This window comes from Sapajus apella, unplaced genomic scaffold, assembly GCF_009761245.1.
Source record: "Sapajus apella isolate SASKATOON/1434 unplaced genomic scaffold, GSC_monkey_1.0 scaffold31, whole genome shotgun sequence".
Classification (NCBI taxonomy): Eukaryota; Metazoa; Chordata; class Mammalia; order Primates; family Cebidae; genus Sapajus; species Sapajus apella.
In genome coordinates, this window is record NW_022436971.1 from 1,314,424 (window position 1) to 1,332,949 (window position 18,526).

At 34.5% G+C, this 18,526-nt stretch overlaps 1 protein-coding gene across 2 annotated transcripts in view; it reads right to left on the reverse strand.

Moving 5' to 3' along the window:
- The window catches only part of NCOA1 (nuclear receptor coactivator 1), a 277,674-nt gene that overhangs the window by 134,505 nt on the left and 124,643 nt on the right, over positions 1–18,526 (reverse strand). Inside the window, exon 1 of one of the 2 annotated variants that reach the window (XM_032294314.1) lies at positions 13,580–13,792. The exons of the other annotated variant lie outside the window; for it this stretch is intronic. The gene's annotated coding sequence lies outside the window, so the exon portion shown is untranslated. Of the gene's footprint in view, positions 1–13,579; positions 13,793–18,526 lie in introns of those variants that run through there. 2 annotated transcript variants of the gene reach the window in all.

The following is an 18,526-nucleotide window of genomic DNA, read 5'->3' on the forward strand; positions in this document are numbered from 1 at the left end:
ATGCTTCTGGATTCCCTAGCAAGAAGAAAAAAAGAAAGAAAGAAAAACAGTGATAACTAGCTTGTCCTAAATGGACATTCATAGAACAGTACAACCAACAACTGGCAAATGTACATTTTTTTTTCAAATATACATGAAATATTATTCAAGATGAAACAAATGGTGAACCAGTTTTTACATCACACATTTCTAAAGACTGAAATCTTAAAGGGTATGTTCTTTCACTACTATGGAATTAAATTAGAAACCATCAATTTATACAGAATTTGGCAGCATACCTGTTAATGACCTACAGTGAAAGAAAAAATGCAATGGAAATTAGAAAATAAGTGAAACTGAAATAAACATATGACATCAAAATCTGTTCAATGACTCTAAAGCTGCATTTATACGCTGCTTATATTTTAAAACAAAAGTTTAAAATCATAGATACAAACTAAAAATAATACATTTAATATTATAATCAATGGAATAAATATGGATAACTGAAAAAAATAAAACTAAAAGTTGGTTTTTTGAAAAGGTAAAAAATTGATAAAACTGTAGCAAGACTGATCAAGAAAAACTTAAAAACACAAATTACTAATATTAGAAATGTCAGGGATAGGCCGGGAATGGTGGCTCATGCCTGTAATCCAAGCACTTTGGAGGCCAAAGTGGGCGGATCACCTGAGGTCGGGAGTTCAAGACCAGCCTGACCAACATGGTGAAACCCCGTCTTAAAAAAAAAAAAAGAAATCTCAGGGACGTCACCACAGATCCTACAAATAGAGTGCTCTGAACATTAAACAAATCAATTCAGTAATTGAGATAAAATTTAAAAATCTGAAATTTTAAATTGTTTATTTTTATTTTTATTAAAATCACCAAAGAAAGAAACAGACTGTATATATTAAATACATTTGTAATTAAAAAACAAAAACAAAGCTCCAGGTCCAAAGGGCATCACAAGTTCTATCCAACATTTAAGGAAGTAATAATGGCAATCTTTCACACTTTCAGGAAAACAGAAGAGGAATATTTTCCAATTTTTTTTTTATTGCATTTTAGGTTTTGGGGTACATGTGAAGAACATGCAAGATTGTTGCATAGGTACACACATGGCAGTGTGATTTGCTGCCTTCTCCAATATGTTTTATTAGGCAAGCAGAATCCTAATACTAAAACCTGGCAAAGATATTAACAGAAAAGAAAATCAGCCTCATGAGTACAGATTTATAAAAAATAAGAATAGACTACTATCGAGTGGTATATCAAAGGAATGTAAGGCTGATTTAAAATTCAAAAACCAATATTCTGACAGGAGATTAATATCCAGAATATACAAGGAACTCAAACATCTCAATAGCAAAACAAAACAAAACAAAAACTGATTTTAAAATGGGCAAACAATCTGTACAGGCATTTCTCAAAAGAAGACATACAAGTGGCCAAAAGAAGTCATATAAAAAAATGAAGTCACATGAAAACATGCTCAACATCATTAATCATCAGGAAGATACAAGTCAAAACCACAATGAAGTAGTCATCTCACCCCAGTTAGGATGATAGCTATTATCAAAAAGACAAAAAATAACAAATGCTAGTAAGGATGTGGAGAAAAGAGAACTTTTAAACACTATTGGTGGGAATGTAGATCAGTACAGCCACTATGGAGAACAGTATGGAGGCTCCTCAAAAGAAAAAAAACTACAAATAGAACTACCATATAATCCAGCAATCCCAGTACTTGGCATTTAGCCAAAGGAAAGGAACTCAGTATATCCAAGAGACATCTGCACCACCATGTTGACTGCAACACTATTTACAATAGCTAAGATATGGAATCAACCTGGGTGTCCAACAACAGATAAATGGATAAAGAAAATATGGCATAGATACACAACAGAGTATTATTCAGACATTTAAAAAAAAGAATGAAATCCTACTATTCATGGCAACGTGACTGGAACTGGAAGACATAATGTTAGGTGAAATAAGTCAGGAACAGAAAATTAAACATCACATGTTCTCACTCCTATGTGGAAGCTAAAAAAAAGTTGACCTCATAGAAATAAAAATAGAACATAAGATACTAGAGGCTGGGAAGAGTAGGGGGAAGAGAGAGGGATAGAGAGAAATTTGTTGAAGGATACAAAATTATAGTTAGATAGGAGGAATAAGTTCTTGTGTTCTATACCACTGTTGGATAACTACAGTAAACAATATATTGTGTAGTTTCAAACATCTAGAAGAAAGGTAATGAGTGTTGCCAACACAAAGAAATGATAAATATGTGAGATGATGGATATACTATTAATAATCACCCTGAGCTGATCACCATACATTAGATGTATCAGACATTGCCATGTATCCCATAAATATGTACAATTATTATTTGTCAATTTAATAATTAACATAAAAATTTAAATCTATGTAGTTTACCATATTAACAGAATCTTTTAAAAAATCCCAGTGGATGTAGAAAAGGCATCTGAGAAAAATGAGCACCCATTCAAGATAAAACTCTAAGTTACTCCTTCAATCTGGTAAGGTGGATAAATGAAAAACCTACAGCTAGTATTTTATATAATTGTAAAATATTGCAAGTTCTCATAATATTGTATTCAAGTCAAGAATGTTCATTTTCACCACTTCTATTTATCATTGAATATAGTGGAGTTACTACTCAGGGCAAAAAGGCCAGAAAAAAAAAATTTAGGAAAGAAAGAACTACAATTGTCTTTATTTATTTAAAAATAAGAATTTTTTGTCAATAATTTTAAGGAATATGAAAACCAATTATTAAAATTAAGTGAATGTGGCAAGATGAATATATGATACAAAGGTGAATAAGTGAATTTAGTAAGGCAAATTCACAAGGTATGTATACAAAAGTTGTTTCTATACAAACGTAGCAAACAATTGGAAAATAACATTTAAAAAATTTATTTATAATAGCATCAAAACCAAAATACTTAGGAATTAATTTAATAAATCCTATGGCAAGACTTAAAGCTTTGCTGAAAGACACAAAGAGATCTGAAAAGCAGTGATTTCACATGTTTATGGGTTTAAAGACTGAACAGTATTAAGATATCAGTCCACTTCCAGATTAATTCACATATTCAAAAAGAAAATGAGTGGCTTCCTTTATGCATATCTAATGTATTTTATTGTCAATAAATACAAACCTATTTTAAACAATATATTTGTAAATTTTTTAATGTTTGTTTGTGGTTTTTGCTTTTTATATAAAAACTATATTTTCTCTAAATCATGATGATTTCCGCAATGGTGAATTCCATTTTAAGGTAGAATGTTTAATGTTAGCAAATTGAATTGTGCCTATCAACTGGATCCTGATTTCTTACTGCCCCTCCAAATTAAGTGCTTTTTATATTTTCAATTTCTTTTCTTTCCTTGACTTAAACTCATACTTCAAAAACTCAAAGAAACTTAAACTTCCAGCTTTTCATATTGGCTTATAGTTAAACTATTAAAGAAAGGGATTTGTAGTTAGATTAGCCCGTAGTTCCCATTGTATATGTCTAGTTTACCTGCATTTGTAATAAACTTAGTGCCTTAAAACATTTCGTAGGGGATAAGATTCCTTTTGATTACTACTTTGTAAATGGTAAGTAGTCATTATATATATTTATAGTCATCCACAAACCCAGGTTCTGCCTTACTATTTGACTTCCAAGAAAAGGCACTCCCAAAAATCATTTGTGTACTTTACCCTGTATGTACAATGTTTGCCAAATAATGCCACTGTCTTTTATAAAACCTGAGAGTTTTCATGGGTACTTTTTCAAAACCAAGCAGTAACTAAAGCCAGATGGAAACCTACGAATGAGTCAAGGTGCCCAGAGTGGCTTGCTCATGCTGATGAACTCATGGCCAATCGTGCAAGGGAACAGGAAAACCATGCTGACGGGGAGGCTTAGCATAGTCACTTAGGGACTGCACGAAGGCAGAAAGCATATGATGAATCCATATTCAAAAAAGATATGCAGATGGTGAGAAGTGAAAAATATGAAAAGCAAGAGATAGGTGACACACAAAGACCAAAAGAGACGGGAAATATGAAGAAATAGGGGAGAAAGAATGATGCAGATAATCTGATGTTTATTATTATGGAATCAGTAAGCTTATTCTTCTAAATATTAATTATTTAGTAATTACATGATTATTATATGATCACCTGTGTTATCCAGAGTTCAATATTTTTAAAGTGTTTTCTAGGGCAGGTATAGGGTGGCTCACACCTGTAATCTCAACACTTTGGGAGGTCCAGGCAGGAAGATCACTTGAGGCCAGGAGTTTGAGAATAGCCTGGGCAACAAAAAAAGTGAGGCTGGGTCGCTAAAAAAAATTTAAAAATAAGCCAGGCAAGGTGGTGTGTGCCTGTAGCCCCAGCTACTCAGTTAGGGAGCTAAAATGGGAGGATTGCTTGTGCACAGGAGTTGAAGGCTGCTGTGAGCTATGATCGAGCCACTATGCTACAGCCTGGGTGAAAGAGTGTGATCTTGTCCCTAGATTTAAAAAAAAAAAAAAAAAAAAGGTTTTTCCCCGCTAGGAATCAGGTGTAGGACATCTGTTATGGATAGAGCAAACCCCTAATAAACCCCCACAGAGACTGGACATGGCTAGAAGCTTCCAACTCCTAGTTTTAATTTGTCCCTCATGGGTAAAGTTCCCTCTATCTTCATTATTTGCTTCTGATGCTGGATTCTGGCATATGTACTGGCTAATGTAGTACCTCAATTCCCATTTAAGAATCAGGTAAGAAAGCAACGTGATAAAAGACTACCTATAATGCACCTAACACATAGAAGGAATAAAAAGGATATGTAGAAAACACTCTTGCTTTGCTATTTTGGAGTTAGGCAAAGGGCCAGAATTTAAAGATAAGAAGAAAAACACGACTAAATAGCTACACATCTATCACTCAGAATTAACAATAGTAAACATTGTGATATATTTATTTTCTTTTTAAAGAAATGAAGCATTGCTGACAAAGCTAAAGTCCCCATACTCACGGCCCACCCTGTTTCTTCCCCCTCCCCTTGATTGAGGTAATCATTATCATGAATTTGGTACATATCCTCCTGGTCAATTTTCTATATCATTTTTAGACATACATATATCCATAAACAATATGTTTTACATTTTGAAATATACACTTAAAATTTATATATACCATACATATTCTGCATTTTGCTGACTTCATACATTACATGTTTTGGAGTTCTATCCATGTTGAAGTGTGTGTGTGTTCTTTCATATGTGTATGTAAATATACCACCACACCTTAGCCTTTTTTGTATTTAGGTTATCCATACATTTTCATTATTACAAATAATGGCTCAATGAATGTCTTTATACACAGCAGCTTGTCCAGATCTTCATATGCACAACAAGTACAAGAATTTCTAATGGGAATATCCAGAAGTAGAATTTCTAGATTGTAATATATGCATATGTCTAACTCCACTTGCCATTGAGCAAACTGCTTACCAAAATAATTGTTTCACACTTCCACCAGAGTGTGTAATTTGAGAGAACCATTTTCCCCATATCCTTCCCAATGCTTGATATCATTAGACTTTATTTTTTTACTCTTTCAAATGGATGAAAAATGGTATCTCATTTCAATTTGCATTTCCCTGAATAGAAAGCCTAGGCATCTAAGTTTGCTTTTTAGATTTCCTATTCTTTAAATGAGTATTGGTCTCTTCTCATCTATTACTCTAAGCACTCAATAAGTGCTTTGTCTTCAGTTGTGAGAAATTTTCTTGAATTATACTATACATTATTTCTTTATTTTCATTTCTTCTGTTTTCCCTTTTTTGGAATGTTTTATAATACAAAGTTGGCCCTCCTGGACTAGACTCTTTATCTTCTGCTTATTATTTCTTTGCCATTTAGCTCTACTTTCTAGAAAATTTTCCTCAACTTATTGTCCAATATTTCTTTGAGTTTTTCTTTTCTACTATATGTTCTTAATTGGTAAAAATTCTTTTTTGTTCTCTCAATATTCTTTTTAAAATATCCCACTCTTGCTTTATGGATGCAGTATCCAGTCTTTCTTCAGGTATTTTGTACATGCACATACATGGGTATTTCTATATATATGTGTGTATGCATATATATCTATACATGGCTATATGTGTACGTATGTGTATGTATATATGTATGTATATCCATACATATACATAAAGTTTTCTGGGCTGCATGGTCTATTTTCTCCAGTTTTTTTTTTTTCCTATTTGCTTATTTTGGCTTCTGTTATTCATATTAGAAGCTTTCCTCAGATGCCCAATGGTATTTAGTTGTTTGGGTACACAAAGTTGATTGAAAGCTCTAGTTATATACATGGGGTTTACTGACTATGACCTTCCCTACAACAGGGCAATATGTCCAGGCTCTTTGTGAGGGCACAACTATTTATGTGAGAAACCTGGCTCCTATTTTCTAATGCTTAGTTTATTTTTCAAACACCCATACATATGTAAAGTAGTTTCACATTGTTAACCTATACCCCTATAAGAAACCTTACTAAGTAAAGTATTTATGTATAATTCTTTTTGTCTTTAGGATTTTCTCCTTGAGTTGTTGAGATTCCCAAAAAGATTCCTCCTATTTCCTCCCTGGACGCTAAAGGCCTAGTTTTCCATTTGGGAGCCAATAATGGAGAAGGGGGCCAGGGGTTCTCAGCATCTGAAATGCCAGTACTCATTTAATTCCTCTTCACCTTCAATGTGACTGGTGTCCACTAGCCAAGAGACTCTGTTTTAACCCAGAATATGGACCTCATGTCTTCCACCTGTCAGGATGAGGGAAGTGCATAAACACAGTGAAAAAGGGTGAAGAAGGAGACCAGGGCATCTAATGGCTTTTTAAATAGCTTTTAAACCATCTTCCTTATTTTAGTCTGCTTCCCTTCTTAACTTCCAGAGTTACATAATACTACTATCAAGCTTTTTGAAGATTCACCAGTATCAGTTCAATTGATCATTAGCTTTCTTCCCTTAAAACTGGGCTTTCTCAAGTTTAGTGAGATTGCTACTACTATTGTAGCTGTTTTACCTCTTCAAAAATTTTGTCATATTCCCTTCCATTCTCCTAGTTGCCCTGGATTTATGACTTTTAAAAACACTTCTTTCTTCTTCCTTTTTTTTTTTTTTTTTTTGTGGTTTAACTAAACTGGTTTTGAGAGGGAACAATACTTAGTATGTGCTCAGTCTACCACTTCTACCTGGAATCAAATACTATATACTATTATTTCTAAAATTTTATTGATTCTAATCTTTCTGTGATTTCATAATTATTCAAAATTTCTAGTTCATGTATGTATTATCACCTTAATCTTTTTGAGAATTTAAAAATCCACTATCCTGACATATTTTTTTCCTTTCTTTCTGAGACAGAGTCTTGCTCTGTCACCAGGCTGGACATTCTTGAGAACCAGTAAACAACTGAAATTACTCAATAACATAAAGAATTATATGACAGAAATAGAATTAACAATAGGCAGCAAGGCCTATGCAACAGTTCATTGGAAAGATATAGGAAAAGAACCAGCTTTCGACCAAGAGAATGGCCCTCTGTACATACAAGCTGACAACTTGGATTGTGACTTTTAAAACAAGGCAAAAAAAAAAAATCCATCTTTCATTACCAAATATTGCCTATGACATGCCTGTCAAAAGAAATTGTGGTTTAATATTCCTTCTCTTTTTAAATCACTGTTCTTAAGTCTATCTTATCTAAGTATCGCTTAATAATGTTCTCTCTTGTAAGGAAGTAAAAAAAACAAACTTACCAACTAGAGTACAGTATTTATACACCTCAAAGGACAGTAAATTCTCTCACCCTGGTATACTAACTGAGGTGTGATGAAAGTTTGTTAACTACAACAAAAATTAAAATACCAATGATTTACACATTATTTACTAAAATTAGAGTAGATTCAAGATTATTATAATATGACTTTAACTTATCCTCTTTAGGATATACCTTTTGATGGGGAGAGAAATGAATAAAGTTAGTCAAAATTCCCAGTGTTCTGGGACTCATAGTTTACGTTAGCTATACTGCCATCCAGTAGTGAGTCATTATAAATAAACCATTAACACTAATGACAATTATAAATTGTTTTTGTAGCACGGAGTTATGATTCCATAGTAACTTATGTCTACTTGTAATTATACCTCAAATAAATTTAAAAAGAAGGTGCCTGAAAAAGAAGGTTTGAATAGATCAGTGTTTTGGTTGAAGGAATGCAGGATTAACAAAAGAATGAAGAAAGAATATTATAAACTTTCCTATTAATGATGACACAAGTCATGCTCTCTAAATTGCAAATGAAAAAGACTTAAATACAAATTGAAATCAAATCACCCATAATGTTAAAAACATTGTAAACATTTAAAACATTATAAAATATTTGATACATGTGTAAAGTCTGACTTCTCCATAGACTTTAAAATAAAGTTGTTTGCTTTTGTAATAGAATAGCAATATTTACTTACTTTTCTTTGTTAATCTTTCACTTTAAAAAAGTGATTTCATTGTTTTTATGATTACAAAATGCTTTTATGAAAAATTTGCAGTCTCTCTCCAGAAAAGAACTTATTTCTTCACATAATTTTTTAGGTGACTAAAAATCTAGGAATTCATGAGTGCTGTTAGAAGACATAATTCCATTATGTTGGAAAGATATGAAAACTGTTGCTCTGTGGTCACATCAAGATTCCAAGAGGAATCTCACTGGGTAATCTATCTGAGCACCATTAGTACGTGGCAAGAATTCCACCAGTGGACCAGTAATAAAGAGAACCATGACCTCAGAGAAAGTCTCTTGGGTATGTACAACATGACATATGAAGAAGAATGTTTATGCGAGCAGTGTTTATAAGAGCAAAAAACAGGAACAACTCAAATGTCCATCAATAATAGAATCTGGTATGTTGATACAATAAAACTTCACACCAGTGAAATAAATTAACAGCTTCAGTTATCCCCATCTGCCTACAGGTAACCACATTCTCTTCTTACAACTGCGACAGTATAGCATTAAGATCAAAAGTAAAGATTCTGGAGTCCAACTACATTAGTAGCTTTTTGATCTTAATCTTTCCATGCCTCCAGTTCCTCATCTACAAAAAGTGGGATAATACTTGCACCTAGTCAAGAACTGTTCAGAGAGTAAACATTTAATATTTTTAAGTTACTTAAAACAGTGTCTGGCACATGATAAACACTGTGGAAGTGTTTGATTAATAACCAGACCACAGCAGCTAAATTTAATTTGTCTTCTACTTGGCCCCCACCTTTCTAATAAATGATGGCGGCATTATGTTTTCCCTTAGTTTCTGCATGACTTGGATGTCACACATTCCTTCAATTATTCATTATATCCTCCACACTAACAGATATTTAGGAGATTTTATGTACCTTTTTGCTTTGTTTTGTTTTTAAATTTCATTGTTCCTAGGAAGATATTAGTGTTAACATTCTAAGTTTAAAGATTTAAAGTTTTTTAAAAAGTACAGTACAAAGTCAACCCAGAGTATTTTGTTATATCTTAATTTTTACTTCTTGCCTTTGAAAAAAGGCACATTACAAACATTTATAAAATGAGTTTGACAGTCTGCATATTAACTACTAAATCTAAAATATTCATGACCCTTACATAAACCATTGTATTTACGTTAAAGAGATAAGCACTGAAAAGCCTAAACTAGTAGATTTCAATATTACTAATTCTGGAAATCTATTTCGAAGACAAACTATTCTCAAAAGAGTGGTGCTAATTTTTTTTAAATGTTCTATTCTAAGTGCCTGCATGCGTTTGCCTATTTATTAAGTTCCAAACTAAATTCCTCCATTCTCCTTTACTTTACTTTTTCCCATCCACAAAAAGGTACCTTCATACTCATTCAATTACTGCTATCCAAAACCTACATATCACCACCCTTGAAATTTTTACTGTATCACACCTTATATATTCAATCAAGCTTATTTACCTTATATATTCAAACCAAGCACCACCTAATCTATTCCCCTGAACACACACAAATCCAGTATCCTATTCCTGTGCAAATACCCCTTCCACAGGGTTATATCTCACTTATGATAAAATCCAAAACTCACAGCAAAGCCATTCTTCCCAAAGCATACCATACTTTAGCCACATTGGCCTTTCTTAAGTTTCTCCTATTCCGCAATCTTTCTTCCCCACTCTAAGGCCTTCCCTACAATATATTATCTGCTATGAATAATCCCTCATACCTTCTTCATCTAATCCAATTCCTATTCGTTGTTCAAACTTCAGTTAGAATTTGACTTCTCTTAATGCAATAATCAAAATCAGCCTTCCATTACACTTTCATGTCATTTTCTAACTTTTTCTTCACAGCATTTTTTCCACTATTTTGATTTACATATTAGTTGTGCGATTATATGTTTAGTGCAGATCTCTCTAACTAAACTGTAAGCTCCACGTAGGTATTTTTAATCTTGAGCAGAGTAGATACACAACATTAAAAAAATTAATGTATGGAATTAATGAACTTGCTCTAATTCAACAATCCTAATATAGTTAAAAGCTCAGCTCAAAGAAAATGAGCTCTAATCATTAGGCTGATCAAAGAACATTACAAATTTTTCTATACAAACCCATGAGCAGAATAATGGCACGGGGTGGGGTATGTATCAGATTATTAATATAAGGAATTAGGCACAGATTTGAAGAACAGAGGGAGGAAGGAAAACTAAAACATAATTAGTAAAACTGCTAGATTAGCCTCTACTACTTGGAGGAAGAGTTTTTTTTTTTTTTTTTAAATCATTATTCTGCAATAAAATTTCTCTCTGTATTTGCCACAAGAAGAGAGAAACAACAAGGTGTTAAAGAAAATCCACATTCAAAAAGCTAAAAATTAAACGTAACACCTAAACTTAGGTGTTTAGCTCTTTCCTAAAGAAAAACTCTACTTAATCAAAAAGCTTCTACGGAGGACCATCAAAACCAAGTTGTTCTAAATCTCCAAAGCATTAACACAGGATGCTCAGATAGGATTTTAATTTCCAATATAGGTTTTATATGTGTTAGAAAGTGGCATTCTACTAAGGCAGAAGACAAAGTAAATATTAAATCTCTTTAGGTAATAGTTAAAACTGGCATATATTTTATCTGATAACTGTTTGCATTACTAATTTTTTCTATGTGCAGGTTCTATCTACTCCACCACACTATTAACTGACAAAGACAGTCTTACCAGTTCTTTGTACCCCTTAAGGATGGCAAAGAACAGCTACTAAAGCTAACATTTGTTTCTAAATATTGAGATTTATTTTTATCATATATCTAAATGACATATTACCTTTTAAAATAGTGACCAGCATATGTGCTTAGAGATTTTAATAAGTAATTCCATTTTGGGGGATGTAAAGTTTAATTATATAACTAAGTGTGCTAATTTATATCACACTTAACCATTACTTTCCATATGGTGACATGCACAGTGGTGGGGTAGGAGGTGAGAAATGATAAACAGAAACCTAGCCTTAACTTAAAAAAAAAAAAAAGGTAGGAAATATTAGTGAGGCATTTAAAAATCAAATTATAAAACACTTGTTTTTTATTTCTTTTACTCACTATACATCTTTTTTCTAATAGGCTGTCATTCAATCCTCAAATACTTAAAAGCCTAATATGTGATAGGTACTGTACCAGGTGCTACAGATACAGCAGTGAACAAGAGAGATGAAGGCCCTACTCTCCTTTAGCTTACATTCTAGCAGGAAGAAAAGGAAACAGAATAATGCGGTAGAGAGTGACTAGCAGAGATATTTTAGAAGAATGATTAAGGAGAGTTTATACATGAGGGGAATATCTGAGCTGAGACCACATGTAAAATCTTAATCCCATAATATGAAATCAGTCATTTCATAGTATGCATGCAATAAAAACCCAGTAGAAACTCTTATCCTCTTTTACTAATCTTGAACTCCTCACTGTTAACAAAGTAGTGCCGATATTTAGATATCCAGGTAACACCCAAAATTTAATAGGTCAAAAAGAAAATCCTCATCTCTACCACTTAAAGTCACTACTAAATACATTGCTATCCCCAGCAACCATACTACCACTTCCCCAGCTCTCTTGGTTCTTAGAACTGCTTCAGTCAGCTCTCCTTGCTTTTCCTTTATTGAATCCATTGAAATCTTTCCCTCTAATTCTTTTCCATCTAATTCTTTCCCTCTAGATTTTATCAGAACAGCATCACATTCATTATTTTCAAATCATCTTTATAATCCATACTGTTAGCAATCCAAGTCTGAAGCACTTTAACAGCATGTCTAACCCCTGTCCTGGTCTGCCTATACAGTATAACCTGCAGAACAAGTCCCTACCTCCCATGTTCACAATGTCACACTCCTAGTACCACTCAACAGTGCCTTTCCATACAGAATTCACACTCTGGCTACCTGGCAGTCAAGCTCTCCCATTATCACAGCTGGCAATGACAGAGCTTAAATATACATGAAGAAAAAGAGACGAAATTAAATAGAGAAAAACATACGCTCTGCTATAAAGATTTTAATGCCCCTCTCTCAGCATTTGATAGAAGAACCAGACCCCTCTAAAACAAAAATCAATAAAGACTTGGTAGAACTGATCAGCCACCTTGACCTAAGTGACATTTTTAGAACACTATACCCAACAACTATAGACAATCTTTTTGAGTACATGTAATTTCACCAAGATTGATATGACTTATGTTGATAAGTCAAAATAAATTTAAGAGGATTAAACTTTTCAGAGTTTAACTTTTACAAATTAAAAACCAGTAACAGTAAGACATTTAGAAAAACTCCAAAACTTCAAATGTTTAAAACTAACACACTTTTAAATAATCCATGGATTTAAAAAAAAATTGAATTATTTCAAATGGTATGTAATGAAAAATGGAAATAAAAATACATATAGGCTGGGCACAGTGGCTCATGCCTGTAATCCCAGCACTTTGGGAGGCCCAGGTAGGTAGATCACGAGGTCTGCAGTTTGAGACCATCCTGGCCAACATGATGAAACCTGGTCTCTACTAAAAATACAAAAATTAGCTGGGCATAGTGGTGAGCACCTGTAGTCCCAGCTATTCGGGAAGCTGAGGCAAGAGAATTGCTTGAACCCAAGAGGCAGAGGTTGCAGTGAGCCAAGATCGTGCCACTGTACTCTACCCTGGTGGTAGAGCAAGATTCCATCTCAAAACAAAACAAAACAAAACAAAACAAAAAAACCACATATAAACATCTGGATAACAGCAAAAGCAGTATTTAGAGCGGAAAGGATTTTTTAGCTTTAAATGTTTCCTTTAGGGGAAGTAGATTTCCTAAGATTCTATTTAAGAAGCTAGGAAGAAAAGAGCAAAGTAAACCCAAAGGAAGTAAAAGAAAGAAAACAATGCAGAAATCAATGAAAGAAATAAAACAGTAGAAAAAATTAACAAAGCAAAAGTTAGTTCCTTGAAAAGATCAACAAAAGTTTAAATCCCAGCTCATGTGGCCATGAACACATTCTTACCTTTTCTTCAACTTTGCCTGAAATCAATACGGAGGCATATTCTAGCCTGCAGCCACAAACAGCACTCATCGCTCATTTAGTTCTTGGTTCTTAGAATTGCTAATCTTCCCAATCTTCTACATGAGGGGTCCGCAAACTATGGTTCCCAGGCTAAATCAGATCCACCACCTGTTTTTGTATAGCCTGTGAGCTAAGAACAGTTTTTTCTTTTTTTTTTTTTTGAGATGGAGTCTCACTCTGTCACCCAGACTGGAGGGCAGCGGTACGATCTCAGCTCACTGCAACTCCCACCTCCTGGCTTCAAGCGATTCTCGTGCCTCAGCCTCTCAAGTAGCTGGGATTACAGGTGTGTACCAAAACTGGACAGTTTTTACACTTTTAAATGGTTGAAAAAAGTCAAAAGAAGAATAATATTCATTTCATGACACAACAAAATTACATGAAATTCAATTTCAATGTCCGTAAAAAAAGTTTGTTGGAATACAGACTCATTTGAAAATTATATGAAACTCAATTTCACTGTCCATAAACAAAGTTCTGCTGGAATACACTCACACTCATTTGTTTATGACTTACTGTCTATGGTTGCTTTCACACTACACCAGCTGAGTCCAGCAGCTCCTGTATGGTTGGCAATGCCTACAGTATTTACTATCTGGTCCTTTCTCCTCCTCTTACTCTTTCTCCTCCTCTCCATTCTCTGTCAATTCATGCATCCATCCCAAGAGTCAGCTCAAAATCTACTTATGAAAAATGTCATTTTTACTTCCTGGAAAATATTCTGTTGAAAATATTCTACATTGATATATAGAGTAGTATCTTCTATATGTATATGTTGTTTCATCAGTTAGCAGCAACTTCCCTAAGAAAAGATTTCTATCTGCCATTCAGCAACAAAACACTCTGTAGCATTTGAACATCTGGTCCACTAAATGGACCAGAGTCAAGACAATTACCCTTGCTTCTTCTCACCTGAAGTAAAGACCAAAGCCAGTGAGGGAAGTGGGTTTGGTGGGCAGGGAGAGCAAGGGGAGAGAATCTATTGAAAAATGAATATGCATACATTCAAAACTTTTTGTTTTTATTAAAGACAAATACAGAAATGTAACCTGTCTGCTTTCTGAAAATAAAGCCTTATTTTCTCTGCTTATGACTAAACTATTTACCTTATGAATCAAGAATAGAAAACAGAAAAATTAGTTGTTTAATAGCCCCTTCTTTCCCATAGATTGTCAGTTCTTAAATATTTTTGGTTTAAGGATCCCTTTATACTTTTAAAAATTATCAGCTGGGAGTGGTGGCTCACACCTGTAATACCAGCACTTTGGGACGCTGAGGTGGGTAGATCATGAGGTTAGGAGATTGAGACCATCCTAGCTAACATGGTGAAACCCCATCTCTACTAAAAATACAAAAAATTGGCTGAGCGTGGTGGCACGCAACTGTAGTCCCAGCTACTCAGGAGGCTGAGGCGGGAGAATCGCTTGAACACGGGAGGCAGAGGTTGCAGTGAGCCGAGATCATGCCACTGCACTCCAGCCTGGGTGACAGAGTGAGACTCCATCTCAAAAAAAAAAAACAACAACTTATCAAGGACCCAAAGAAGTTTATTTAACATGGGTTATCAACATTTAATGTACTTAAATTAAAACTGAGAACAGCCCTTTAATAACCCATTTTTTTTTATTTTACTACAACTATGTAGTAAACAAGAAGATAACCAAGAATGCAACTGGGTACTACAGCCTCAGTTTAGGAGAAGGCACCAATTTTACCTTCCATTATTTTTGTACTATCAGTGAAAATGTTTACACAATAGAAAAGGAACATCTTAATATTATTAATAAAACAATTTTGACATTGTAGACTCCATGAAAAGGTCTTAGAGGCTCTGCTATAGACTGAATTGTGTCACCCTCTAAAGTTCACATGTTGAAGTCCTAACCCCCAATGTGACTGTATTTGGAGACAGGGTCAACAAGGAGGTAATTACACCCAGTCCAGTAAGTCTGGTGTCCTTATAAGAAAAGGAGGAGTGCACAGGCAAAGACGAAAGGTCATGTGAGGACACAGGAAGAGGCCACAGAGAGGCCTTACCAGAAATCAACCCTGATGGTATCTTGATCTTGGTCTTTCAGTTTCCAGAACTGTGAGAAAATCAATTTCTGTTATTTAAGCCACCCAGTCTGTGGTATTCTGCTATGGCAGCCCAAGCAGACTAATACAGACCCTCTGAGGGGTATGCAGACCATATGATGAGAACTTTCGCCCTAGATATATGTTACACTTGATCTTAGCCAAAAGGCTGAGAAGCGATGCCCTAGATATATATTTCTTATTCAATTTTTATATGCTCTAAAGGAAGAGGGCAAAGACCCTTTCAAAGACAAAGACAGAGATATGGAGCCCAGAAAAAGAAAATTAGATGATATTCAAGAACAGTGAAGAAGATAAATCCCCTGATAAAAATGAGAAAATAAAAAAATCCCATAGGTAATCCATAAGCTGGGCTCTCTCACTGATCTATACTTAGATCTCCCAAATACCACATTACTTAGACAATGCTATGAAATTTAAGCCTCCCATTCTCATACCCTTACTATATCACTTTTCTAAGTTTTCTACCTCTAACTTCTTTTAGTCCTTTGTATATTCATTGTTTGACCTTACAGAATTTGGCTAGGGAGATTTGAGGTGAACTTCCTATCAAAATAAAGTCACTTTCCTCTTTGACCTTTAAGTTATATTCTAAGAAAGTATACTGGTTGTCCTCAGCTTCTTCTCGGTATCCTTGTAATGCCTGGTAAATGAGGACATACAGCTCAGTCTTTAGCCCTCTGCTCTTTTGTGCTCATGAATATAAATACACACGAACCTATGCGTATATAAATGCACATGACACACACGCACACACAAACACATGCAACACATACATACTGTCTTTCCTTAGAGAAGTACCATGTTCTTCTACATTCAACTTTAAAATCTATTGAGTATCTTATATGTGACATCTCAATAAATTCAGCCTACTAGGAGAAACCACAAATGACCAAATTAATATCCCCAGAAAAATGAGCAAACAACAAAAGCAAGCAATGCACAAAAGATTATCTGCAAATGAACAAAAAAATTCAAATATATCCAATCTTATTAATAAGTGTTTGAATTAAAATTATGGCAATGTAACTACTCATCCATCAAAATGGCCAAAGACTAAAAAACGACAAAATCCAGCATTGTTATCAATGCTAGGGAAATACTGTTGTTAGGAATAGAAATTGGTATATCCTTCTGGAGTTAACAAAATAATTACAGTGCACAATCTATCTTCTAAGAATTTGTCTTCACCATATATTCAAAAGTACAAAGATATAATCATAAATATAGGGCAGTAGTTATTAACTGGACTATATTACCCCCCAGGAAACACTGGTAATATTTGGAGGCATTTTTGGTTATCACAACTCAGGGTGGAGAGTGTTTCAGATGTCTGCTAGGTAGATATTAGATGCTGCTGAACATCTTACAATGCATAGTACAGTCCCCAGAACAAAGAACTGTCTGACCCAAAAGTCCACAGTGCTGTGGTTGAGAAACAGTGGTATAGAAGGATAAATTGTTTTTACCATTGTGGCTACAATTGCTTCTCCTCAGAAAGGGGGAAAAAATCAGTTCTTATTTAAGTCAAATTCCTGTGTACTAATTGGCTATGTTGGGGATCAGTGTCCATTAAAAGGTCAGACTGCTGTATGGTTCTCCTTCTCCTATGCTCATCATCTATTTTGCTGGATATGTAAGTGGATGTAGCCTGATGATTTCCCAGGAGTGGCTGAGCATTTTCCTCTCACACAGTTAACACGCCAAAACACACGGGGATTAGAGGTGTCACTCTGTGAACAGAACCTGACAGTCAGCTAACAGTGTAAGGTCAAACATTAGGTTTGGGGAAATGGGACAAAGGCATGTACAAATTCCTATCATAGCCTCCTAGGATACAGAAAGATAGAGATTAGTAACAAATTAGACCTAGAGTGGATTCAAATTCATAAGTTCTGCTTAGAAAGCTGCCTGAGTGGCAGGGCGTGGAGGATCACACTTATAATCCCAGTACCTTGGGAGGCTGAGGTGGGTGGACCACGTGGGGTCTAGAATTTGAGACCAGCCTGATCAACATGGTGAACCCATCTCTACTAAAAATACAAAAAATTAGCTGGGCATGGTGGTGGGAACCTGTAATCCCAGCTACTTGGGAGGCTGAGGCAGAAGAATCGCTTGAATCTGGGAGGCAGAGGTTGCAGTGAGCCAAGATCATGCCATTGCACTCCAACCTGGGCGACAAGAGCAAAACTCCATCTCAAAAAAAAAAAAAAAAAAAAAAAAAGAAAAGGAAAAAGAAAAAAGAAAGGTGCCTGAACATACACATACACAAAAAATGAAATCTGAATTTCTAGACAATATCAATGTTCAATTAAATACTTAAGTCCCATGGTTCAAGTGTTCGAAGAGAAAAAAAAAAATCAAGATATTTTAAATCTACCAGATACATATTAAGGAGAGGAAGGAAGCCTCAGGAAAGATGAGGACTGAAGTGCCATTACTGCAATTTTCTAAATGTTTAGACAAGACAAGGCATTTCACATGCCATATTCCAGGAAAGGGGCCAGGTGAATAAAGGAACTCCTCCCCACCCCCACATTCCACACAAGATTATGAGAATCACAGTAAAAACTCTTCCCATGATGAAAGTAGGGCAGATAAAAGGGCTGGGGTACTCCAAAAACGGAATAAGGAAAAATTTTGAGCTTAGTTTTAACAAGAAGTAACATGGTATTATGAATTCAAAGCAGCATTTATTTTCAAATATCCTGTTATTACTTCTTACCACTAACCCTGAAAGATATTTTCCCTAATTAGCCTAAATTTCATCACATACATACAATTCTTACA